At 40.2% G+C, this 25,647-nt stretch overlaps 1 protein-coding gene and 1 long non-coding RNA gene across 15 annotated transcripts in view; one reads left to right on the forward strand and one right to left on the reverse strand.

The window, feature by feature from the left end:
• The window catches only part of RBMS3 (RNA binding motif single stranded interacting protein 3), a 629,715-nt gene that overhangs the window by 537,505 nt on the left and 66,563 nt on the right, over nucleotides 1-25,647 (reverse strand). The window lies entirely within an intron of this gene.
• Nucleotides 7,005-20,778, forward strand: LOC116657292. The gene is made up of 3 exons (XR_004312434.1): nucleotides 7,005-7,078; nucleotides 20,593-20,597; nucleotides 20,765-20,778. It is a non-coding gene; the product is annotated as an uncharacterized LOC116657292 (long non-coding RNA).

Genomic DNA, 25,647 nt, shown 5'->3' on the forward strand with positions numbered 1-25,647 from the left:
TGTGTGTGTAGTTCTTTTCCTTTAATCAACCCTAGATTTTGCTTGTTTGCTTAAATAGGGTTTGTAAAAGAAATAGGAGAAAAGGGAGGAGGGTATGGTTCAGTGGTAGAGCACATGCTTAGCATGCACAAGGTTCTGGGTTCAATCCCCAGTACCTCCATTAAATGCATAAATAAATAAACCTAATTACACCCCTACAAAAAAAAAAAAAGAAATAGGAGAAAAAATAGCAACTAAATTCAGAATGCTATCTATCTACTAAACTCTATATTAAAATTGTAAATGTTTGTATTAGTTCATTTAAATAGTGGTAATGCAGAAAGGGGATACAATTTTAAGAATGAACTACCACATATCTAGGGTCTAGATGAGAAAATGGAAAGGCGTTTTAGAGGATCACATTGTATTTGAGGTGTTACCTTCACAAGTCAACACAACGTGCTGCGTCCAGGACCTCAGGGAACACAGAAGTTATCTGACGAAGCCTGTGCAATTTTCAGTGCTCCCGAGAGTACATCAAAGACCTTTCAATAATTCAGAGGATTGATTTTCATATGCCCCTTACCCTCCCCCAGACATAGTGGACAAATTTCTCAAATGAGGCAATTTAGAAGAAGTAACAGAGGTGTTGCAACTGGGAAGATGCAGGAGGTTACAAGTATTAAGGAAGAAATCAATAAAGTACAGGGCTATGATTATTACACGTGAGGGACCCCTCACTGTGTGCGCCCCACAGGGACTGCCTCTCTGCTCCCGTTTACTACCCTCGGGACAGACCAGTCAAGGCAAAGTCTGTCTTCCACTGGAATAAGTAGGTGGTTTACTTGAAACAAAGTTTGCATCGTTTTTGACTAAGACAACATGAGAACTAAATGTCTTCTAAACACTCCATGTTCCCCTTTATGTGTGACTTGTCTGTGGACGCATCTGGACTTTGCGAGTACTGTGAGCCTTCAGAATGTCTTTATTAGGGCTCAGAATTGATGCAAAATTGCAGGGAAGTCCCAGGTAATGGCAATATTCACTTACGATTTTTTTTATCATAAGTTTTTCTAATTCTCTAGTTAAAAGAAAAAAGAACGGGAAGAAAGAAAGACAGGAAGGAGGAAAGAAAGACAGGAAGGAAGAAGGGAAAGAAAGAATGAGAAAGAAAGACAAGAAGAAAAAAGGAAAGAAGAAAAGAAAAGAAAGAAAGAAAAAAGAGAGAGAGAAAGAAATACAAAGAAAGAAAGAAAAAAAGGAAAGAAAAAAACAACTCTTTCTCGACATGGGCTGTAGGCACTGTTTTCTTTCAGGAAAAAGAAAGGAATCTGGTTCCACAGCCAACACTGAATACCAAACACATAAGGTAACACGAATAACAACAACAACTAAGACAAAAAGCAAACACACCCCCTCCACCCAGGTACCACATGTCCGCTGTCTGACACAGAGTCATTAGCCAGGGAGCAAAATGAACCTCTCCAGTCAGAGCTGGGGAAGATGCCATTTAGAGGTCATCCTATCGGATGAAAAGACAAAGGTTCTCGGCAACTGATCCTATTGGATGAAACGATAAAGGTTCTCGGCAACTGATCTGCTGTATCATGTTAAGCACATCACTACTTCCCTTCCCTGTGTACTTTTTTCAAAATAGCTTGTCCCCCCATCCCCCACCTCAGGGAGGGGACATGACAGGAACCCACCCACACCTCGTCCCCAACCCCGTTTCTCCAGGCTGAGAGGTTGTGGCTACTTCTGGTTTATTGCCCTGATAGGGAACAAAGGGTGCACGTGCCACTGGTCCTGGACCACGTGACCAGAGACAGTGTTGATGAGCATCTAGCCCTGACGCCACCTCTCCCTCTACAAGCTCACAGACTCCTGAGGTGTTGCAGGATGGTCACAGGAAGGCGACTGTCGTGAGATGGAACCCAAACAACCCTCAGCGGGAAGGAGCAGGAAGTCCCCATGACCTGTTCCCTTCTGGATCTTTCCTCTCACACTTCCTTCCTTCAAGGCCCAAGAGGCAAGAAAGAAATAGAATGAGCTTATAGGAGGTGAGTTTCCAGTGACGCTTTGGCACGTGATGTATCAGGTAGGCATCATCGAGAGATGCTAGAGAGGAGATCCCCGACCGCACCCCATCCAGGGCAGCACAGTGGGAGCTTCAGACCTGTGCTCCTCCCGGAGCTGCCAGGCGTGAAGGACCGCTTCCCCCCCGGGCCACCGTGCACGTGCGTGGGTCTCTAGCTCACAACTGTACCTAACTCGGGTCACTTACAATACCACACCACCTTCACAACACTTTGTCCAAGGAAGCAAGACCCCTGAGCACACAATTGCTCCCAATTCTCTATTCAGCGCACACCTCTGGCAAGCAGTTCACAGACGGGCCTCACGCTGTGTAGACTGCAGGATTTGGAGTCTCACTGCCTGGCCTTAATCTTAACTGTGAGGCTTACTTACCCTTGGGTGTGACACAAGCAATTTATTTATTACTTTACTTAATTCCTTCCTTACTGCCTCAGTCTCCCCATCTGTGAAATGGTCATGAAAACAGTACTCACCCCATGGGCTTGTGGTTGAGGGCTGAAATGAGTCGACACACAGAAAGTAACCACAACGACACACAGTAGCCACTCCGTGTGAGATTCTGTTTTTACTGTGCCCCTTTCAACCCAAGCCCAGCTGGCTTTGCAACCTTCACACCTCAGAATGTGTAGAGCTACAAATTAGATGGGAGAAGAGAGGCGGCCCTGGCCCTTCATCAGAACAAGTCATATTTATGATGCGTTAATAGGTTTTTAAAAGTCCAGGTACAAGATATTGTTAAAAATCAGGGGGAGGGTATAGCTCAGTGGTAGAGCGCATGCTTAGCATACAGAAGGTCCTGGGTTCAATCCCCAGTACCTCCTTTAAAAGTTAAGTAAACCTAATAACCACCTCTGCCAAAAAAAAAAAAAAATAGATGTTATTAAAAATGAATTCTACACAAACACACACACATACACAATTTTTCCCTTTCAGTAGCTAGAAATTTATAGTAATGGAAATCTGTAGGAATGACCCTCTGAGGCTGAAAATGTGACATACGTGGGTACAATTCTTAAACTCTGATTAACTAGCTGTGATACAGTTTTGTGACTTTAGCGCACTGATGATGTAAAGCCTGGACTTTGTGGCGTGTCTCTCCCCAAATAAGCATTTTTCTCTCCTTCAGTCTTGCTCTGAACAGTGGCACCCACATGGCCTATGTTTGACTTTTCTTTTTTAATGTTTCGTATGAAAACTACAAACGACCTTAATTTAAATGCTTCCCTATTGTCTTCCTATCCGGATTCTTTTGTGTTATGTGTGTTCCACTGATTAACTACTGTCGCGGTTTTAATTCTGCATTATTTCTTCTCCTTTGTTTTGTGTAAAGGGGGAAAAATAAAACTGCTGGAATCACAAACAAAAAACAAAAAGCAGGCGGACTGAAAGCCCAGTGTATCCCCACTTTCCTTCCTCTGTAAGCTGCCTGAGAGGCCCTGTGAGGCGGTGCCCATGCTGTTTGGGGCCTCTTACCAGCTCCCGTCCCCTCCTTGGCTCTTCTCTGGGGCCCCCATACTCTGCCCCCTCCGTCAGAGATGCCCCGCTCTGGGTCTCTGTAAAACTAACTCCTGTTCCTCCCCAGTGTCCTCCCTTGGCCCTGCTAAATTAAGTTTCCCTCACTTTGAAATGATTTATTACGGGCTTGTACACCACACGGTGGACCACACACCACCACTGGTCTTCACTACTCAAACTCTTCTGCACCTTGATATTGGACATCTGGTAAATATTCAATAAAAACGCCTTGAAAAATACCATATGATATCGCTTACATGCAGAATGTAAAAAAAAAAAAAAAAAAGACACAAACGAACTTATCTACAGAAGAGAAACAGACTCACAGACATAGAGAACAAACTTATGGTTACCAGGGGGTAAAGGGGATGGGAAAGATAAATTGGGAATTCGAAAATTGCACCTCTTAGGGAGCGATGGAAATGTTAGCTGTCTTAATTGTGGTGGTGGTTTCATGGGTGTAGACATCCATCAAAAGTCATCGAAGTGCACACCTGAAATATGTGTAGTTTACTGTACAGGAATCATACCACAATACAGCTTTTTAAAAAAAAAAAAAGTGTTGAATCGATGAAATGTACTTCTGTATGAATCTGAAATAAAATTTAGCCATTTTCTTTTGATCTTTTCTCCTTGTTTCTCTAACTTCTCTCTATCTTAAAAAATGTACTCTCAGATCTAATCACTCATTCAATATTTACTTGATTACAGGTACATAGCAATACTCCTAGGCATGGGGGATGAAATAATACACTGGGTCACTGCTTTTAAGAATTAGGGGACATATGGATCAATGGAACAGAATAGAGGGCCCAGAAATAAACCCACAAACTTTTGGTCAATTAATCTTTGACAAGAGAGGCAAGAATATACAATGGAGTAAAAACAGTCTCTTCAGCAAATGGTGTTGGGAAAACTGGACAGCAGCTTGTAAATCAGTGAAGTTACAATACCTCCTCACACCACACGCAAAAATAAACTACAAATGGCTTAAAGACTTCCACATAAGATAAGACACTATACACCTCCTAGAAGAAAACATAGGCAAAACATTTTCTGACATAAATCTTAGCTATGTTCTCCTCGGGCAGTCTATCCAGGCAATAGAAATGAAAGCAAAAATAAACAAATGGGAACTAATTAAACTTATAAGGTTTTGCACAGCAAAGGAAACCATAAGCAAAAGAAAAAAACCTATGGAATGGGAGAAAATATATGCAAAAGATGAGACTGACAAGGGCTTAATTTCCAGAATATATAAATAGTTCAAACATCTTAATGAGAAAAGAACAAACAACCCAGTCCAAAAATGGGCAGAAGACCTAAACAAGCAATCCTCCAATGAAATGGCCAGTATGCACATGAAAAACTGCTCAATATCGCTAATTATCAGAGAAATGCAAATCAAAACTACAATGAGGTATCACCTCACACCAGTCAGAACGGCCATCGTTCAAAAGTCCACAAACAATAAATGCTGGAGAGGGTATGGAGAAAAGGGAACCCTCCTACACTGCTGGTGGGGATGCAGTTTGGTGCAGCCATCATGGAAAACAGTATGGAGATTCCTCAAACAACTAAAAATAGACTTACCATATAATCCAGCAACCCCGCTCCTGGGCATATATCCAGAGGGAACTCTAATTCGAAAAGATACATGCACCCCAATGTTCATAGCAGCACTATTTACAATAGCCAAGACATGGAAACAGCCTAAATGTCCACTGACTGAGAACTGGGTAAAGAAGATGTGGTATACTTATACAATGGAATACTACTCAGCCATAAAAAAGGATAAACTAATGCCATTTGTAGCAACATGGATGGACTTGGAGATCATCATTCTAAGTGAAGTAAGCCAGAAAGAGAAATAAAAATACCACATGATATCACTTATATGTGGAATCTAAAAAAGAAAAAAAGACAAATGAACTTATTTACAAAACAAACAGACTCTCAGACATAGAAAACATTATGGTTACCAAGGGGAAAGGAGATGGGAAGAGATGAATTGGGAGTTCGATATTTGCAGATACTAACTAATACATATAAAACAGATAAACAATCAGTTTCTACTCTATAGCACAGAGAACTATATTCAATATCTAATAGTAATTTATGGTAAAAAAAAAAAGAATATGAGAACGAATCGATGTATGTTTGTGTATGACTGAGGCACTGTGCTGTATACCAGAAACTGACACAACATTGTAAACTGATTATACTTCAATAAAAATATATTAAAAAAAGAATTAGGGGAAAATGATGAACAAATAAACCTCATAAAAACTGACACATGCTATATATAGGAACATCTATCTCTCTGCGTGTGTGTAATGTTCAGGAATTTCAGAAAAAATGCAGGAAATGGCACAGGGAATTTTATCACCATGGATTTCAAGAAGGCTACAAATTTGAGTCTGACCTTAAGGGAAGGTCTCTAAGTAGAGAAGACAGAGGTGGTACTTTGGAGGTGAGAAATAGTTAAACCAGCGAACCTATTTCAAGGAAATTATAAAATCAAATGTGAGATCTTATTCCAGATCCCAATTGAGCTTATTTGTAAAATAAGTTCTGGATATTCCTATGTGGGTGCATTTTGATCTTCTAACATTTTTGTTTTAATTTTGACATCATACTTAACAGTTAAGAATAAGATTAGAGACAAATCATTTTAAGAGTTTCAATACAATTCTGTCTTGGCAAAGACAGACTCTGAAAACACATTAGAACTTCATCTGAAAGAATATATATCAGGAGAAGACTTTCCTACATGACAAATAATCATCTGAACACAGGCATTTGCATGTTTATTATCTTTACTTGTAACATGGAAGACCACTTGGCTAGCCAGTAAATACAAATAATGCTTTACAGCTGTAGGTTGATCCTCTTTTCAAAATTATCTCATCAACATTATCTCATTTAATTCTCATAATACCCCCATGAGATAAAAAGACAGGTATTTTTATCTGTTTGACAGACAAGTGGAGAAATGTTAAGGGCTTTGCCCAAGGCTGCAAAGTGAGTTAGAAGCAGATCAGAGATCAGATCTCTGGAGTTTTTCCCGCTTTACCTCCTGGCTTTCCGTGGCAACCAATGTCCAAAAAGAAGAATCGAGACTTCCGCGTGTTAAGGGTTGAAATGAAGTCAATTTATATACGCTGATCAAAAATGTATGCACTGAGAGTCACTTTCATCCTCAGAAGACACTTGCTGAAAGACCAGACTGTAAGTGAACTGGTAACAATTTTAGAACGACCACCACTTTTTTTTTTTTTTTGGCTGATGATTAGAATGAAGCCTTTTTAAGGCTTCCATGAGTCCAACAAGGACCACCCAAGCCAGTGGAGCAGACAGACACCTCCCCATCTGTCTTGTTGGGGTTGACCCCCGCGCTGGAGCATGAGTGAGCAGGGGGTAACCATCCAGGCTCCGGTGATGGGCTGCGACGTGGACACACGTGCTCCGAATGATGCCAATTAAAGTTCTTCCCGGAGCTTGTAATAGGATAATTGGGAAAGAATCCCCCTCTGGCTTGGTAATGAGCGTCTATCTCTGGGGCTTATGCCATCCTGAAGCGGTGCCGGTGAGGGAAGAATTACTGAGAAAGTGCACACAGATGAGTCATACAGGCAGACGCGGGACGGCAGGGGAGGATGGCCACACAACAGAGCAAAGCACAAAGAAATGTTAGTTCTCCCTGGGCTAGTAGTTTTCAACCCTGCCTCTGTCTGAGGAGCACTGGGGAGTCTTGCAAACTCCCACCAGCCAGGCGTCACCCCACATCAATTAAAGCAGAACTGAGGTTCTGCCCATGTTCAAGTTTATGTCTAAGTTCAGCACGTCTGACCACCGGTGGTGCCGGAGGTCTTCTGGCTTTGATGGGGGTCTGCTGCTGTTGCAGAAGTCGCTCACCAAACACTAAGAAATAACCACTAACAAAGAAGCCAGTGGAGGGCAGATCAGGAGGCTGATTTTAGCAAACAGCTCTGCACTCAACACTGTCTTTTTAACCGCTCCTGTGAAACCTTCAGAATCACCACCCCGCTGCCGCCGTCCTGTGTGTGGGAGCAAGGCCAGGTGCAACGAACAGAAAGGCAATTTCAAGCTACCGACACCGCACCACAAAACGCAGAGCTGGGAGAAATGAGAAGTTGGACCCCGTTCTACAATATTTTTACCAGAGGACTAGAATACATGTAAATAACCTCAAGAGCAGAGATCATAGCAAACCACAGTAAAATCGTTACGACGTGGTGAATTTTGAGTATCGCCTTTTTAAATATCATTTAGTTAATTACAAGTTTCTATGGTGCGATTTCTAATGACGGCGTTCAAAAACCATCTTGCAAATCTCCTAGAAAATTAAAACACGTAAAGCGACTCACATTTCCTGAAGGGCTCTTTATCCAGGTGGAGAAAGACCCAGCTTCACCGTCTGGGCGTCTCGCTGTTGCTGACCTCCGCCACCTTGGACGGTTGTTCTGCCCGGGTGGAGGGTGGTCAAGACGGCTCGAGACCCCGGGTTTATGCACCCTGTCTTCCCTGCAAGCCCAGGATGTCCCGTCCCACCCAGTACTGAACCGTCTTTCCCAGCCAACGGCACAGCATCTGGGTTTCCCTGCCTCAGTGCACTCAGTCTGACGCTGACCACCCAATCACAGGCACAGGCAGCACTTTGAAATATTTCCATGTTCGCCAGGCGGACTCCTAATACACCATTTGATTTGCATCAGTTGTGCCTCCAGCTCCAAACATTCCACAATCATTTTTAATGCTCAAAAGGCTTTGATTACTTCTGAGAACACTGCCCACCCCAATCCTACCCTTTTCAAACAGCAAAGTCTAGAATTTCATTTCCTGCAAACAGGCGCTCAGAAACCAGCTCGCTGAGTATCAAAAGTGCCTTCCCCTAAATGACAGCCGCTCTCCAAAGGATCCCTCAAGGCTCAATTACTTGCCACTTCTTTGCTTGGTTTCACATGTTAGCATTCCTTCCGAGTCTCCAGCGAAAATCATAAGGACCTTAACCACTGATAACAGTCTACAAACAGGGAAAGTGATCATTACCATTACTTTAACCAATACCGAGGGTTTCCTACCCACAAGGTCTGAGGGCCAAGTCGGCCTCTTGTTTTTTTACATCTTTTAGTTAATTGCTTCAATTTGTTCCATTTCCATTCACTTTCTTTTGCTAAATCACAATTATTCATCACACGTGTGTAGCCAGGCGGTTAGGGAGAACACCCAGCTGGTAATATTGGGCAGCCAGAATTTCTTTTAGGAGGAAGATTACCCTTGGCGTGGCCCACCCAACAGGATCTTTTTTTTTTTTTTTTTCTTTGCCCAGTTTCAGAAGCCGCTGATACCCAGAGTAACAGGGCTGTGAATTCACTGGATTGCATATTGCATATGATTGGGGGGTTCTGGAAGCAAACAGAGCAAATTCAATATGAACACACAAGGGGCCCGTGGCATCCCCATGGCATGCACGTGGCCTCCGGGGGAGCTCGAATATGAGAAACCTCAGAAAAGCATCCTGTTTTATGCAATGAAAAATTCAGGGTAAGTTATGGTTGCCCGTGTCTTAGAACTTCACCCACTAGTTTTTAAAATTCATATTTAGAATCACTAATGTATAAACACAAAGCAGAAGAACAAACATAATTGAGCATTTCACTACATTCCAGGCATAATTTTAATGTCTTCAGGTATATTTTTTTGTTCTCACTGAAACATCATTAGAAGGTAGGGTCTGTTATCTTTCCCATTTTATAGATGGGTAAACCGGAAGGCAACTCTCTTTGGGTTTTTTTGTTTGTTTGTTTTTGGGGGTTTTTGTTTTGTTTTGTTTTCAATAGTCATTCTAGGCCAATTAATGGTTTCTCTTTTCTCTCCTGAAATAAAGATGTGTTTGCTCTCCCAGAGACATTTATTACCAGAGGAACAACAGTACAACTGAGAGTGAGAAACAGAAATCCAATACTTGAAAAACACTACGATTAACAAAGAGCAAGTAGAATTATTTTGTTGCTTATTGGTTCATGGAGCCATTAGGAAATTTAGCTCCCAACGAAAGCATTTTATTTATATTTTTTTCTTACCATAGTTTCCAACTTAAATTTCTGAAATATTCCTGTCTGATTATTCAGATTTTTTATTATTTGTCAGAAAAGGAAAATAATGACCTTTTTGCTGGCTTATCTTATTTCAAATGCATACAACCAAGAATTAATAAATTTTTTAAAAAACAACATATTTAATCTTTTCTCTCAAAATGATGTTTGGGCTAACTTTTGTCATTTACCTCTTGAATATACTTACATTTGCATAGTTGTGGTAATTACTGGAAGATTATAATTGCCATGGTGTTTCCTACCCCCTCTCCTGCTGGTAAGTTTTGCGGCAGTGCTTTTTATTCTATGATTTAGTATATTTGTCCTCAAATCCCTCACACCTAAGAGGACATTGATACATGCTTGTCATATAAGACATGTTTCAAGGATCAGTGAATGAAAGAAGGAAGGTATCTTTTAAAGGTGATGAAGCTAGGGAAATTATTCAAAAAGACCTTCCTGTACTTGGTACTAATTGAAACCCTGCCTGGTCCTCCAGACTCTCGGTTAGTCAAGTTTTCTGGTCTTCCTCTCACCTCCAGAATATCATCTCCATCTTCATGTTAAACCTCCCTGCAAAACCTAGATCAAATAGAGAGCCTTCCTTGACTCCACCATGACAAAATTACCTGCGCCATCCCCCACACTCTTTTATTCAGTGTACACGTGCGTGCACACGTGCGTGCACACATTCACATGCAGAGTTAATAACGCCACTACCATGTTTTGCTGTGGTCATCTCCGTTCCTTGAGAGCAGGAACCACATATTTGCTCATGCATGTGTGTATCTTTCTGAACATAATTCTACAGATAGATATTTAAACCCGATCCCGGTGAATACATTTGCCCGGCCAACAAGTATATATTTTCGCTTTCTCAACATCAGAGATCACCCCAACCAATCAAATGTCAGCAGCCATCGGCAAAACCAATCAAACGTCTGTCTCCATTTCAAAGTTGAGCGGTGTAAACTTGTCACTGTCTAATGCTTCCATCCACACCCCTGCACCCTCTCAGTAAACCCTCCCAATCCTAAAACGCGCAGCGTGTGGAAACGACTCCGGGAGTGGTTGCGAGGAACACAGGTGTAGCGAACCATTATGGCAGAGAAGAGAGAGACCTCCCGCGGCACGCACACAACGCCAGCCTCTGCTCAGGGAACTCGAAGGCATCTCGGGAATGCCCATCCAGTTTGTGGCAAACAAAGGTAGCACAGAAACAAAAACACGCAAATGGTATCAGCGATCATGCCTTTCAGACATCTTTAGATCTCTCTTTTAAAGTGTCAGCTTCTCCTGACGGCTGGATCCAGCCACTGGAGGTGAGAACTGTTCCTGTTTGTCAATCCCTCCAGCCTCAGGCACGTAGGATGACTTCAAACAGCCATCAGTGAACAGAATTCTCATCACTCTGGCCCAGACTGAATTCTAATCAAGGTCTTTTAAATGCCACTGAACAAATCTATATGCTATGGATTCTTTCTTGTACGCCTCGAGCCAAATGCTTCTAGCTGGGTCATTTATTATTTTTAGAAAACCCAAACAACCCACACTGATAGTATAAATTACAGCACATCCAGAAGAAGGGTCCAGGCATCCTTGGTAATTTAATAATAGAACTGAAAGCAGCTTTTAATTATTCCTCCTCTGGTGATTTATTAGGGAGTCTGCATCTAGGAGTCGCTGGAGTGGAGATCCAGGTTTATATCACCATTAGCCAACAGAAAGATTCTGGTCTGAAAGTGCCTTAACAGCCAAATACTAAAATCCAGGGAATATGCTTAGCTGAGTCCAATTTTCAAAGTCCAAAAGATTACCAAAACCAATACAGCTACCAGGAGTCAGGAATCCTTAAACAGGTTTTCTAACATGAAAATGTATGACCCGTGTGAGGAGCACTTTTGATAAATTTTTAAGACGTGAGACGCAGGGACGACTGTGACTGTCCCGCGAACAGGTTCACGGGCTCAGCCACGCCCCGCGGAAATCAACAACTGACATCATCCTTCACTCACCCTCCCCCGAGAAAAGCCCGTCAGGAAAGCAGCGGAGGAAGCAGCCAACCGCTTAGCAGCTCAGCCCCCTCACGGCTGCAGACGACGAGTCAATTAAAAAGACTTCCCGGAACCCCGTGTCAGAAGGCCGGTCTGTCCGTCATCTCCGAGCGTCTGAAAGGAAAACCGCAAAGCCATTTCTCTGGGCCATTTGTTAGAGAGACATCATTTTAGGCTTCAGGAAAATGACATCTGAAAGCAAAGCGGGACCTGCGTTGTATCTTCAGATTAATTACAGCCAGCGCCTTGGAGGCTCGGGGTTGAAGTTTCAGACAGAGGTGCTTTCTTACTGGGAATTTTTTTCTCTATAATTCAGGGTTGGATTAGAAAACGTGATCAGAATGATTGTCTTTCCAATCCTCACTGTCACCTTGGGGGGACCTTTTAACTGGACAGAAAGAGTAATTTCAGCTACATTCGTTTCCAGGTCCAAGAATCCATTCCACACTAGTTTCTCCTATTTGCCTTTTTCTTGCCAAGGAGCTCTGGAATCCCGCTGCCCCAGCCATCACCAAGACAAACTGGAAGGAAATTTCAAAGTTTCCTTACTTAACACAACATCGTTTTCTTCATCCCTCCCCCTGCCCTCCCCACCGTCCACCTGTGTGTGTCTGTACTTAGGAGGGAAGACATGGGTGGGGACAGCGGCTTGAGGAGTTTCATCTGAACTACTGCAAACACTTGTGAGATTGGAAAAAAAATAAAAGAAATTGGAGATGTCACTGATTCAAGAAATTTAGAACAGGTCTTTTTTGGGGGGGGTTCTAGTTAAACTTAAAATGAGGGTTTTTTTTTTAAATTGTTTTAACAACCTCTACTAATTTTTTTTTTTTAACAACTTCTACTGAATTTCTACCTATCAGTAGTGATGTGAATGACAGCTCAGACTGCAGGCTTAGAATTCATTAATTCCTTCTGCAATATTGGTTGAGCACCTACTTAAGGGCCAGGCAATGTACGAGGCATTAAGGGAAAAGTGATGACAAACTTGCCCCCCAGTTGTGACTCCAGTGGACAAGGATCAGTACACTCGTTTGTCCTTCCACATTTCAATAACGACACTTCCATCCTTCAGGGTGATCAAGCCGAGTAGCAGTAACAGGGTTTGCGAGTCCACGGAAGTTGAACCAGCATCACTGCACACATCCCTCCACGGACCTCAGTCTTCTTCTTTTTTTTTTTTTTTAACCAAATGACACGTTTCTAACCTCCAATGGCAAGCTAGTTCAAGCTGAAAAGGCTCCATTTTAATACAAAGTTAACTCAATGGACAGCCACATGCACATCCCAAATCTATACACAAAGGGACACAAATGGAATTCTTTCACAGCGTGTTTGAAGAACTCGTTATGGTTTCAGCGAATTCCTTGCACAAACAGTCTCAATGTCTAAAAGAAAGATGCTGCAGTGATTTTCTTGTTTCCATCACCATTGACATCTTGCCATTGCTTTACGGATGCTCAAACATATCATCCTCAATATTTCTTTTCAGTTATTGGCTTAGGACAGAGGAAGAAAGCATAATAAAATAAAGTCCGCTATGGTCCTTCCTGATTAGCAATAATGTAGTTGTAGGGAAAGTGCATCACTGTCTTTTATTTTTCTAGTTTCACCAAAATACTTGATTACGAATGGGGGACCATTGTTTGCCGCTTTAAAAAAAAAATAAACTTATTTCTTCTCCTAAGAGCAATACATGTTCCTTATAGGAAAAAAAATGGAAAATAAAGAAAGTCAGAAAGAAAATGTAATTATATACCTTTCAAGCAAATATAACCACAATATTTAAAACTTGTATATCCTTTCCATTTTTCTATGCTTTGTTTCTTGGTAATTAAATAACCTGTATTGTGTTTTCCTGATTATAAAGTAATACATGTTAATGATTTGGAAAGAAAATTTGGAATATAGAGAATTTTATAAAAGATAAATAATCTGATCCTAGCATTTTTTTGCTAGCAATTTTTCTGGCAAAATTATTTTGACACACTGCCTTTCCGCATCAACTTAAATACTTGTCTTCTGTCTTTCTGTCTCTGCCCTCTCTCCTTACACAGATACATTCACACGTCACATTGTACATTGCTTTCTTCATATACCACAGTTGTTTTTCAGGTTATTAAATGGTTACTATGAATATACGTTTTAGTTGAGATATAAGATTTCATCATATAGATGTAAAATAATGGAATGCTTACATATTATTAGAGTTAAATAAATTATTTTTTCTATTATAATTATTTTTGGAACAAACATCCATTTCTCTTTGAAATTACATATAACTTTTTTTCATAAAATTGAAAGCCACAATGAATTATTTAAGTATGTTGAAGTCTCCCATAATTTTCCTATATTCAACTCAGGAATAGCTTTTACACAATTTTCACAAAATATATACAAAAATTTGAGCTTTGCCATGTGTTTCCAAATATCATTTTTTGTTTTTACTGAATATTTCCCACACTGTTGGACATCTGGGTTGCCAATTAACCTTTATAGTTGCTTTTGATTACTTGGTCAAGGATCAACATGTTTTTCTAGTAAAGACTGACTTTTTATTTTCATTTTTAAAGTTGCAGGTAGAGAAACAATGGCAAAGAAGTCATCAAAAATGTCACAGCTCACTTATATGAAGGCTAAAAACGGTAGGCAGAGGAGCTGAATTTTATTTGCGTCAAAGTAGCTGGTTTGCTCTTGGGGGAGTTTTGAAAATCCTCCCCCAGAATACTAAATTCCCGCTAGCTGGTCCCAGAAAAACAAAGTTGGAGGCATCTTTCACTAGAATCCCCTAAGGTTTTTTGTTTTTGTTTTTGTTTTTTTTAATATTTCTCAAATAGATCATGATAGATCTATCTCCTTAAGTAACATCTACATGGCACTAACAATACAAAAGTCACCTAAGTAATTCTATTTAATTTTTCTATATTAAAAGAAATCAATCTGACTCGAGGTACATTTGTACAAACAGTGATTTCTTTATCTGTTCCAACTTTAGAGGGTACGATAGTATGGAAAATTCTTTTTTTTTTTTTTTTTTTTAATTGAAGTAGAGTCAGTTACAATGTGTCAGTTTCTGGTGTCCAGCACAATGTCCCAGTCACCCATATATATGTATATATTCATTTTCATTGGAATATTCTTAGAGCTGAAAGTTGGTTCAACTCTGATTTCACATCCTCTTTCCTAAAATTGTAATCTGGTAAGAACCACCCACAGCTCACAAAACTTAAGGAGACAAAGTTCAAGAACTGGGGAAAAGTCCATGGAAATGATCGATTCAAGAAGTTTAGAAATGACATACGGGGAACTAGGAAGTGAGGGAGCTAGCAACTGGCTTTCTTTGGTTGTTTTTTGTTTTAAAGTGTTTCATTCCTTCTTCAGGAACAGAGACACTACAACAGACAGCCCATGAATTTAAAGGCAGAGATGGAGGAGAAAGTTTTGAAAGGAAACCCACGGTGACAGACACAGCAAGCATCCTCAGGAGAAATAAAGGAATGTAGAGAGATGGCGGGACAAAAAGAAGAGGTCTTCTCTGAGAGTATAGGTTGGAAGGAAAGAACATATACAGACTGAACACAAAGTGATACTATGCTGGGGCCGGGGGAGGGTACAGCTCAGTGGCAGAGCGCATTTTTAGCACGCACAAGGTCCTGGGTTCAGTCCCCAGTACCTCCTCTAAAAATAAATAAATAAATATAATCACCCCCCCAATTTTTTTTTTTTAATACTATGCCTTTTGTTTCGTGTGACTGCGTTTAGGCGTAATATTTTTTCTCCACTTGAAGCCTAGAATTATTTTTGAAGCTCCAGATATTAATCACCGCTGATAAGTACTTTTTTTCTCCTTTGATACAGAAAGGGGGATTAACCCATCCTAAGGACACTTGAATGATGGGGAAATGCTCTGTTATGCTAAATATCTAACCCAAATGGCAGTTCTTTAACATTTTAGAAGGAATGTACCCAATATAGCATACCTTTCCTAAATCTTTCTGATACCCGTACTTGTAAAAAGCAAAGCTTAATGGTAAATTTACAAAGTATTGCCTTCTGAAGCCTTCCTCACGAACGCTGTGCCATTTATAGAAATTGCCATGTGGTGTGGTAAGCTCTTTTCCAGAAGCTCTCTGTTTGAAAGTGGCAATTTCATGCGGTAATTCCCATCCATATAACTAGGTGCTGTGGGACGATCGTGACAGTGGTATTCACAGAAGCCAGGGTCAGACTCCAACACAAAACATCAAAACGTATTTGATGTTATTAGCCCTTGTGAAGTCTGCTTTCATTAATCAGGTCTTACTTTTCGTGGAGTTCTTAGAAATTGAGAACACGGGGGACCGTGTGGAGCCCGTGTAATCCAAACTCCACACATTATTTCAGGCATCGGCAGTTCCAAGAACACATTCTGCTGGCAAAACTTTGGAGGAAGGATGAGGTGGCAATCCCAATAATACTTCAAACCACAGGAAAATGGAGAAAAAAAAAAGCATAAAAGGGGTATGCACCTGCAGCTTAGAAAGCCAGCGCACAGAGAAGTTAAATTTATTATTCTAATGACCTTCCCAGCATGAGACGCTCACCAGGAGACACACGTCTGTGCATCTAATAAGGCTGCAGAGATGGGGTGATTCCTGAGGGCTCTGCTGGCTGCTTCCAAAGCAGCCCTTTTATAGACGGGGAAAGAGAAAGGTTGTGAAAAGGGTGCAAGACTGATTTTAGCTACGTTGTTTTTCTGCCAGCTACCTTCACACACATTCCTCGGAACTAGAGCTAATTTTGGCCAGCGAGCTCCAGTTAAAATATTTAGGTTGTTTTAAATACTTATTCCTGCTTTGCTCTAGAAGCATGAGAAACCCTAGATAAGGCTCTCTGGGACGCATTGCTTAGCTATTATATGCAACTGGGTCCACAAGCAGTAAGTGCCTCCAAGTTCATCCTTCTCCACTCAATCACCCCTCCCCGAATCCCACTTCCTCTCCAGGTCACTGCCAACGTTTCTATGCAGTTGAAAACGTTTATGGACATATACTCATAAATCTATTTGTATATAATAATGTGATTATTATATGTCTATATAATAATGTGCATCACTTTGGCATGTGAGGTTTTTTTTTTTCCAGTGAGAAACTGAGATTTTCTTCAATATCATATACGTAGCTGCATCACATTTAACCAACTCCCCTCCACTTTGGGCATTGAGTGGTTTCCAAAACGTCTACAATGACCATCTCTACACATATATCATTTTGTACATGTACACGTCCTTCTCAGAAGTAGAAACCCTGGACCTAAGATATTTTGATGGGTATTTCCAAGTGGCAATCCAAAGATACTTCCCCAAAGACACTTTCCCTTTCCTGCAAATCATCATCCACATTAGGTGATATATGTCTTATCTTTTTTAATCTATTTGATAGCAAAATAGATCTCTCATTGTTTTAAATAGGAACTTAAATTAACTTTATACAATGTCAATCATTCCCTTTACATTTTAGTGTTTCACAAAACCCTGGGTAAGACAGTCTTGGTAAGTATCACATTATACAGTCATCAGTTCTTGCTAATGCGTTTGTGATTATTTGCAATGAAGACGCTGGTCCACAAAGTACGCAAACCCAAATAAGAAATAGTCTATCCCTAATTCTTTCCAGGCTTACTTCTGCCCATATGTATTCCAAATCAAGTGCATTATGTCCTGATCCTTCTGAAGTAAGCAGTAAGCTGCCTCAGGGATTATCATAAGGCACTCCCAGATTTAGGCCAGAACATACCAAGTTCAACCAAAAGCCCTAGCAGGTAAGGATGTAAATCAGAATTAGATACTGAAGCCACTATCAGATGTTTGGAGCAGACTTGTCTCCAGAGCAGATGAGGGAGAGGGAGAGTTTCTACGTGGCCCAGAAGGTAGGCAAGGGGACCACTTCCTTATTCCTTTGCATGCAGCAGGATCTCAAACGAGTATTGACGTTGGAGTGACATTCCAAACAGGACTCCACCCAGAGGACCAAAGGACTGCTCCTCATATGGGAGTAGGTTCTCAAGTCAGCATTAAAGCCCCAATACAGTCAAAACTACACACAAAAAAATACCTTGCATTATTTACGCAGTACACTGCAGATGGTCCCACCCAGAAAATATGCTGGAGCATTCTGGAAGTGACCATAGAGGTTAAGGTTGTGACTGTACCGTTTCCTCTCCACCTTCTGAGACTGGATATTTCTAACCAATCTCCCATGTATAAGATTTTGTGAAATCTGCACCCACTGTAAGACCAGTCCTCTTTATAAATTTCCAACCAAGTAATTCCCAGCATTTCTTGAGTGTATTATCTCATTCGATCCTCCCAGGACCTTGATGCAATAAGCATTACCATTAACTCTGGATTTGGGGAGGGGAAATGGGGTCTCTTTTCACATCCAAGTTATTAGGTATCTGAACGCACATACACACTCAGTGATACACACGCATCTATTTCCCAGTAAATGTCATTCACTATGTAAGCTTCAGACTGATCACAAGTATGTACAAATTACCAACTTTTTAAAGAGATACAATCAATGAGAAAAATTGATGCACTTAACAATTAGGGTTATTCGTAAATATTTTTCATATTCATACTTAGCAATAATGGCCAGGACAATCATGAATACTAATTTAATAGAACGAAAGTCATTGAAATCACATTTTGGCTAAGCTGGACAGGTAGATGGAGGTTAACCAAGCTCTCTGAAACTAAGAGATATTATTTCTTCATAGGAATTTTTGACCCAATAAATTGCCTTAACAACATACCCCCCTGAGGGACAATTGTGATCTAACTGGCTGCCAGCTGAGCGCCACAAACTTTGTCACTAGGGCACAAAACAAACAGAGTCAATATATTTTTGCTACTTCATTATGAGAGTCGTGATGTCACAGCACGCAGCAGTCACTCAGAGGAGATGATGCCACAGAGGGGAGAGGAACTGTCCATGTGAGACCTGCTTCTCAAGGATGACCTTGAAACCCCCTTAAATGTCTGCATTCAACAGTACTTGACTTGTGAATTCGACTCATGCTGGTCACACTTCACCAGCATTTTTTTCTAGATAAGGAACCTACCATGGAACCAACCAGTAAATCTTACAAAAATAAAAGTGATGGTGGCTGCAGCTCTTCTTAGTGACTTGTGTTTTTACAAGGCTCACAGAAAGTTCTAGAATAGACAAAATTATATTATCTTGCTAGAAACCACATCAGGGCCTGCTGGAGGGTGGGAGTGCACAGCAGTGGCTGGAAGCGGAGATAGGGGAAATTTCTGGAAAGACAGATCTGCCTGACAGCTTGATTGGGATGGTAGCTAAGGGTATATATACACTTTTACCAAAAGTCACTGAACTGTGGACTTCAGATTTGTGCTTTCTGTTTTATGCAAGTGATTCTTCAATGTAATTTCCATCAGGATGTCTTCTTTGGAAAAAAAAAAAAGTGATTTCCATGTATCCAAATGTCATGCCAATCCTTTGATTTTAGAAACAAAGGCGCACACAGTGTGGTCACCGATGGTTTGGAAGACTGAATGTTACAGTGATGAGGAGTATGAGGAGTGTGTTTTTTCTGGGATGTGACATCAAAAGATGAGCAGAACGTCTATCTTTTTGTTTCAATGTGCAGATTTACCTGTAAGAGTCAGCTAGTTTGGCTGAAAGAATGAGTAAGGTGTTAGGAAGCCCCAAGTTACGTGACTGATGTTTTGTCATTAAACTTCTAAATGCACTGATGACAAATATGAATTAAGCAGGAGGCCAGGTGAGGCATGTGTCAGAACAAACATAGGGTTGATCTTCTCTATTGCCTTTTCTCTACCAAATTTCAGCTTTTCAGAGTTTATTATGAAGGCTGTATATGAAGAGGCATAAGAAAAGGGGTCTTACAGGGACACAATTTTGCTTTAATTCAGCTTAAAAGAAAACAGCTGTGTGTTCCCCTACCACGTCAGGCACTGTGACAACCTGGAGTCAAAAAGCAAGCCAGACCAGCGTGGCCCTAAGTAAGAGGACGTGCCTTCGGGGGGCAGGGGCGCACCCCAGGAAGTGCCTGATGACAACCCTGTGAAAAATGAGGCAGCGCTGATGTGGGCGAAGCTATGGGCTCCGGGACCAAACTGTTGGGGTCCAGCTCTGGTTTGCACTTACTGGTTGTGTCATCTTAGGCAAGATGCTGAAATGCCTTGCGCCTCAATCGTACGTCTGAAAATGGAAGGGAGAAGCAGCATCCATCTCGCTAGGTTTTGTAAAGATTAAGTGAGGAGACAGAGAGAAGGTTCTCAGAAGAGTAGCCTGGCAGAGAGTGGGTGCTCGCTAAGTACCAGGGAGACACGGGGCGGCCGAGGGCACTTCCTCTTGGTCAGCATCCTCTCCACCATGTGTCCTGATGGTGGCAATGAACGCACCATGACTGCAGAGCAGGACACTGCTCAGCTGAAGCACCATCCGTCTCCTCTTGTGTTAACTCCACGGAAGCCCCTAAAAACTTGAATCACTATGGAGCTGACTTATGTATACAGAGAGAGAGAATGAAAGAGACAGAGAGAGAAACAGAGACCCAGAGAGATCCAGACAGAGATGACGCGACTGTGAGAAACCAGGCTACGCTCTGCTTGAGAGTTATATTTCACACCATAAATGAACAAAGGTTTATTATGGATGAATGTGTGGAAATATTTGTAAAATACGTGTAAAATACTTGTGTAACATGTGTAAAATATTTGTGGAAATGAACATGCATACATCTGTAAACATGTCCACACACCACTCACACACTTTTGTGGAATGAAAGAAAGCAAGGAAATGTTCAAATGTGTGGGTATTTCCTAATGCGAGAGTTAAGATAACAGCTCTAAGAAAAGTAGAAAATGTCAATGATTAACCAAACAATTTTAAGAGCAACTTTAAGGTGTATTTCCTAAGAAAACTTACCATTAAGTAAAGATCAGAGGAGGGGAGGGTACAGCTCAAGCGGTAGAGCACACGCTTAGCATGCACCGGGTCCTGGGGTCAGTCCCCAGTACCGCTGTTAAATACATATATACATACATACATACAGACAGACACACCTAATTACTCCTCCCCCCCAAAAAAAGAAAAAAATTAAAGAAAAATAAAAGTCAGAAACAAACAAATTAAACACGAATGAAAGCCGCTCTCACTTTTGCTGGAGACCAAAATGACTGACAAAGCACCTGGACCTGATATTAACCTGTCAGGCAACATGATTTCAGATAGTGTAGAGGGGGCAGGAAGGGATAAATTGGGAGTCTGAGATTGACAAATACTAACTAATATATATATAAAATAGATAAACAGTAAGTTCATACTGTACAGCACAGGGAACTCTATTCAATATCTTGTAGTAGCTTATGGTGAAAAAGAATATGAAAAGTACATGTATGTTCCTGTACAACTGAAGCACTGCTGTGCACCAGAAATTGACACAGCATAGTAAACTGACTATATGTTAATAAATTTAAAAAAACATTGCAGAGTCACATCTACGCGCTGAAGCACTCATCTACTTCTAAAGGACTTTGGTTCACACCTAAAATCACTCTGCCTACGTTTATCAATGAGATTTCGTTAACAAGAAACGGCATGCGTATTAAAATACCAGTGTTGCTCTTTCTTTTTCCTGGTTTCTAATTTTATCTCATCGAGGTCCACTGTGTCCTTTGTTAGAAACTTCCGAGCAATAATTAATTACGTTGTTTAAAACATTATTGGCTGGTTTGGGTTTCTTAAGTTGTGAATATTAGAGTCCCATTAGCAAAAGCATCAAGTGAAAAATACATAACCCTGTTTGATTAGCCATACGGAGATGCCATGATGAGTCATTACAGCATTCCCACCAGGACTTCAGGATCCTCCTTCCCACAAACCTAATTACAGTAAGTAAAGGACAAACAGAAATGCCTGGTGCAGTCAAGCAAAGAAAGAAGCTGGCTGCCACTTAAGAAATGTATGACCAGTGAATCTGCACTCCTTCATCGACACAAAAAAGGCAGAGTTCAAGTCCAGTATTGATGCTAAACCAACCTCAGTAACAGAGATATCTGTTTTCTTTACACAAACATGCACATGCACACACAGACACCAGCATCACTGTTAATAGGGTAAAAAGTATCAGTCACATTTAATCAGGACCGTAACAAGAATGTGTTAATTTCATACCTCTGTGTACATAGTAGACAATGCAATCAAATAGGAGAAAGAAAGTTATAAAAACAGGATATTAAGAACTTACCATTAATCTAAGGTAATGTGATTATGCCTCAGGCAAATATTATAAAAATATATGAGGAACACTAAGCTACTTCTGTAAGGGAGTGCTATGTAAAGCTATAATTTAAATGTAGGAAACATAATGAAGAGATAAACCAATTTTCAACAGCAAACAAAGATGTTAAATACTCGATATAAATCCAAAAGAAACCCGCATCACTTAAGAAGAGAATTTAAAATTCGACTACATCCCGTGACATATTTTGGTGAGCGAGCAGACATGCCACGGGCTGTAAAAGGAAGACATGATGGTATAAAGAGCTCAAACTGTTCCAAGTTAATCTATCAATACAAGGTCGTCCCCCCAAATACACATAAACCGCTGTGTGTGTGTGTTTGTGAAAATGAATGAAACATTTATCTTAAAGAAAAGACATAAAAACTTAAAGAAAAATTTGAAAATGAAGATTTAAAAAAGAAAAGAGATCTAAAAGTTATATAACTAATTGCAAAGTTATAATCCTTGAAATGGCTTTGGTGGGAAAAGGGATTTATAGGGCATGGAACAAGTTAGGAGAATTCAGAAATATAGCAAAAACATATGGGAAAAAAAATCCATGGTACAACTAAATTTCAAATCACTGTGGAAAGAAGAATTATTCAACAATTAGTGTTAAGACTATAGGGCATAGTTGATTAGATTTTACATTACAAATATGCACAAATATATGTACATGTGTTTGTATCATATACATGCATGTTTGTGTGTATGTGTGTGTTTATTTTACCCCATACACTGGAATATAAAAATACATGCAGAAAGTCTAGAAGAAAGTATGGTTGAATTTATTCATGATCTTTTAGTGGGAGAGCTGTTTTAAGGAGGTTTAAAAACCTAGAAATCTCAAAAGAAAAAAAAACGTAGATTTTTTTACACAAACATTTTAAACTTCTACATGGCAACAATATCATAAAATCAAAATGTAGAAAACAAATTGGGGGTACTATTTTTGCCACATCAGACACAATGTGATTTTCTTAATTTACAAAGAACTCAAAAAAGTCAATAAAATGATATACAATTCAAAATAAAAATCCATTTAAAAAACAGTAAGTTTGTAGAAAAAATATACAAATGATGAATAAATGTGATTTAACCCCTTTCATAATGAAAGAAGTATATAAAAGAATGATGAGACTGCGTATTTCACTGTTCAGGCTGGCAAAAAAACTGGAAGTTCAGCAGTGAAAATGCTAGAGAGGTTATGAGAAAAAGCAGACTCTGCTGGTTAAAGTGTACATGTAGGATCATTTCTTACGAGCAAGTTGGCAATCTCTAAAGCAACAAAACTCAGGGTTCCTTTGACCTACTGTTGAAACTCCTAGGAGTTTATCCCAAGGTTCATAACGATAAATGCATAATAATGTTCATCACATCACTGTTTGTATTAGCAATGACAGCACTCATCAAGAATGCCCTGATTGCCTGCTCTGTTGTACCCAGATAACAAGGAATAATACCCTATTGCCATTAGAAAGGATGAGGAAGAACTGGAAGAGAAATAGAAAAGGTGAAGAAATGGCAGACAGAGGAAGCAAGCTGGTATCCACATATCTATAATGAAAATTTATATACATATATGCAAATATAAATATGTATGCATTACATTCTCTGGAACTGTTCAAAGTGAAGATACAGGCACCCTCATGTTCACAGCGGCGCTGTTTACAATAGCCAAGGCATAGAAGGAACCTAAATGTCCAATGATAGATGATTTATATAAAGAAGCTGTGGTATATTTATACAATGGAATACTACTCAGCCATAAAAAAGAATAAAATAATGCGATTTGCAGCAACATGGATGGACCTGCAGATTATCATGCTAAGCAAAGTAAGTCAGAAAGAGAAAGTAAAATACCATACAATATCACTTATATTTGGAAACTTAAAAAAAATGAGACAAATGAACTTATTTACAAAACACAAACAGACTCACAGACATAGAAAACAAACTTGTACTTACCAGGAAGAAAGAGGGGGATGAAAAAACTATGAGTTTGGGCTTTGCAGATACACATTACTGTACATAAAATAGATAAACAACAAGGACCTACTGTATAGCACAGGGAACTATATTCAGTATCTTATAATAACCTATAATGGAAAAGAAACTAAAAAAGAAGACATATGTATAAGTGAATCACTATGCTGTACACCAGAAATTAATACAACATTGTAAACTGACTATACTTCAATAAAAAAAGGTTTTAAAGTGCATAGTTAGATTTAGAAAGAGGAGTCAGGACACAGGATAGATGTTCACGTCCCCTTTCACAGCTTTCCAGCCTATTAAAATTTTCTTAATTTGTGCATGTATTTTGGTTTTGTTTTATTTTCTTTGCTGTTTTTTTTTTAATCTCAAAAGGCATTATCTCTGCAATGGATTATGAATCTTTTTTTGTTTTCTCTTTATATTCCTTAATATTAAACAGAAAACACACGACAATATTATGTTTTAAGTTATTTCTCCAAGTAATCAATTAGCATCCGAAGGAAGCTAAGTGCCTCCCCTCATGTGACACTGATTACGGTTCATCCTAGACAGCCTCATCCTGGAACGGACCGCCAAGCGTGGTCAGTTCTCTGCATCTTCACGGTCCCTGTACCAGCTACTACAGTGCCCCCTATATGTAAGATGCTCAGTGCAATCTCATCACATGAAGACATTTTCAAAATGAATTAAGTTTTCATTTATTTTACAGCTGGTCAATTAATTGAAATCTACCTACAGAATTTTCTGTTCCATGCATTCAGACCTAGAAAGACTTATAAATAAATTGGTCATCTCCACAGTGAACCAGTCCTAACACAATCAATCATTCCATTTATAAAAATAAGCAATAATGTTAATTAAAGGAACACTCATTCCTTAATTGTGAGCCACAATTTTATAATGACAATTTTAAAAATTCTTCTACTTTCAAAACTGTTTAAAATGAACTGTTAGAACCAATGCTTAAATAGGGAATCGGATGGCTTCACAAGGAGAGAATGGGATAAGACGTTCTGAAAGCTACTAGAATCTAAAACATCTGGAACAATATGTCAAATTATATTCTTTTAACTGAGCTGCCAAGATAAACAGGTAGCAGACATATCTACCTCAGATACATCTCGCTCGTACACACGTGTGTAAGCTGTAAGGCACACCAGCGGGCAGTAACATTTGCAAAATACCAGAGTGGGATGACAGGAAGCTGGTTAGATGGCCTTAAAAACTGGTGAAGGCCGAGGAAACCGAGATGGAAGATGGACTTGTGAACAGGTGTGTTTGGAGCAAGTCGTTCTGCACTGAGTCCTCAACTCAAGCAGAGAGAGGCGCCCAGAAGCACCCCGAGAGCTGAGCGTGTTCACTCTGAAGTGACAGGGCCACCCGCACTGTGCGTGGTCCCTACTAGACAATGTGGGAAATCAACAGCAGGTGAGCTGTTGGGGGGGTTGGGAAGGGCCTGCACACTCCGCTTTGTACGAGCCAAGGATGTGTGTCTCCCCTGGGCAAGAGGTGGGTAACAGAGCAGAGGCAGGCAGAGCCAGGGCAAGTGATGGGGTCTCCTGTCCGTG

This window comes from Camelus ferus, chromosome 17 (assembly GCF_009834535.1).
Source record: "Camelus ferus isolate YT-003-E chromosome 17, BCGSAC_Cfer_1.0, whole genome shotgun sequence".
NCBI lineage: Eukaryota > Metazoa > Chordata > Mammalia > Artiodactyla > Camelidae > Camelus > Camelus ferus.